At 30.0% G+C, this 2500-nt stretch overlaps 1 protein-coding gene across 1 annotated transcript in view; it reads left to right on the forward strand.

The window, feature by feature from the left end:
• The window catches only part of LOC113813444 (putative uncharacterized protein DDB_G0290521), a 27434-nt gene that overhangs the window by 24139 nt on the left and 795 nt on the right, over nucleotides 1-2500 (forward strand). Inside the window, exon 11 of the mRNA XM_070124015.1 lies at nucleotides 1-2500. This exon is cut by the window's left edge and continues 83 nt beyond it; it is cut by the window's right edge and continues 795 nt beyond it. The gene's annotated coding sequence lies outside the window, so the exon portion shown is untranslated.

Genomic DNA, 2500 nt, shown 5'->3' on the forward strand with positions numbered 1-2500 from the left:
TGCAACATCAAGCAGTTTAAGATTTTCCTTTGGGCTTCCAATATCACTGAACTTTTGTGTAAATATGTATGGCACTGTTTAACTAAAAAAATTGTTTCATTTTTTTCAGGAATTATTAGTATGGGTGACATCTATGCAGTTTTATATAGATATGAAATAAAATATTAGTTTTTCGTTGTTACAAACCTATGACTTTCAAAATGTAAATATTGTGTGATTTCTCTTTTTGTCAATTTTCAAATTTGTTCGTGGAAGGGAATATCATTCTATTGTTTCATGTCACCATAATGGGAGTATAAAAGAAAATATATAAATTACATCCAAGTCTTCAGAAAGCAATAAAACTATGGCATTAGATCTGAATGGAGATTTGACTTTTCTCTTTATCAGTGTTCATCTGGTACAGAGTATGTGAGAGGGTTGTTGATTGTTACTTGAACCAGAAGTTTTTTGCTTTGGTCCATGAAATTATTTTCAAATGAAAAAATATTTTGAAGAAACTTTGTATGACAACTAAATGTGAGTATAGTAGTTATATATATATTTCTCTTGCATGTTCATTCAAATTCACTTTGTAACCTCTTCATTGGACTTGCAGTATGTAGCCAGTGCCAAAAATTAAGCAAGTTGAATATGCAAGCCTCTGTTGCTTGTGTATCACTTTGTGAGAGATATTATGCAGTCCTTTCTCACAGTTATAATGTTATTTATCCTTATTAGTTCATGATTTCTACAATTCTTCTCTTTTTAGTATCAAAATGTGGTATCTTACAAAACAGTTGTATGTTGTTACTTGTACTTTAAAGTTATATTTTGTTACACTTTTTCTTTGGTGTATTTCATTGTTTCTTACGTAGTGTAGGTCATTTTGAGGAGGCAGTACAATTGGTATGAAAAAAGGCACATTATTTTTAAAAAATCAAGTTAGGGGACTACTCATGTTGATGATATTTGATTTCCATTTTTAACTTTGTATAATTGTACATGTTTGTGTTAAGCAGTTATCTGAGGAATAAGTGTTTTAATGTATGCCAAATGTACTGTTCTCTGTAAGTATGGAGAATCTGTTCCATCTGTTTCAGTTAATTTACTAAAGGTTTGTGATTATTCAGGACCTAAAGAAATAATGTGTGCAAATGCTAATTTTGAAACTATTACATTTTTTATTAACTTCAAGAAATAGACCTTTCCCTTCTGTTTTTGTTTTGTTTTGAGTTCACTTTTGGCGAGAGGTAAAATAACTGCATTTTGCATAAAACTTTTATTTTCTGTAACATTCCCTTTGGTTTTCTACTTGTTTAACTATCTAGTATTGTTATGTACTTACAATTGTAAGGGGTATTTTCTTGCATTTCCTTTCATTATAATGCTTTATTGTATATTGTGTATTACAAAGCTTTACAAGTCCATAACTATGTTGGAGTCTCAGATGAATTGAGACTCCTAGTTTTGTGACAAAGTTGTGATAAACATGGCCTTTTTTAATAGTAGCTGAAATATGCAATGAATGATTGTAAAGGTATTGAATGAATGGTTCAGCTGTAAATAATATGTCTTGTAAGGGAGTAGATATGGTAATATTAACTACAAAGACTGCAATGTAGACACTTGTAAGCATAATAGGTCTAAACACTTAAACTGAATTCTTGAACAGTTACACAAGGTGCTTGTATGCTTTATAAAAGAGTGACTGAGCAAGAGGTCTCAGGTTTTGCATAGATTTTCATAGGGGTCAAGTTATTGGGTTTCAGTGCTAAGAAAATACTTGCAAAGAAGTTATGACTATTGCGAAGAAGTTATGACTATTTCCTGTTTCAGTAAAAATATCAAAAGATACATTTGTTTGATTTTATTAAAAATATTTTGTGCTGGTTGTGACATGTGAAGGGCAAAGGTGTCTTTTTGTCTGTACTTTAGACAGTATTAAATCTAATATCAGCAATGTGTAAGTACTTAATTGAAGTACCTCTTATAATAGACTGTCATGTGAATCTCGTGAGACTAGTTAGAATTAAGAAAACTGGGCAAAATGTTTTATATTTACACTCTGGGCATATTATTTTGAGAGGGATCTTGTTGTACTGTTTGATGAAATGTATGAGGTAATGTAAATTTAACATATTTATTGGGAAGATATTTAATAAATTATTATATTTATTAATAGATAAGCAGCTTTAATGAGAATGAATGATAAGGTATTTCCCAAATGCTGTAACTAATCAGTGGTCACATATACCTCCTTTGAGGCCTAGAAGTCTAAAATTGGTATTTATGTAAAATACTAAAATTAATTCAGGAATGATATAACAGCATTATGTCTGCTTGGGAGACATGAAGTGAAAGTAGACATGCAATTATTTTGAGTGTGCAATAAATCTTGCGTTAGATTGTGATGGTGTAAAGCTAGAAGATTAAGTTGCTTTATCAGTTATATTTAGTGCAATTTTTCAAGAGAAAATGCTATTAAATTTATATACTTCCTTTTTTGTATTTTTCTGAT

Source organism: Penaeus vannamei, chromosome 8 (assembly GCF_042767895.1).
Source record: "Penaeus vannamei isolate JL-2024 chromosome 8, ASM4276789v1, whole genome shotgun sequence".
Classification (NCBI taxonomy): domain Eukaryota; kingdom Metazoa; phylum Arthropoda; class Malacostraca; order Decapoda; family Penaeidae; genus Penaeus; species Penaeus vannamei.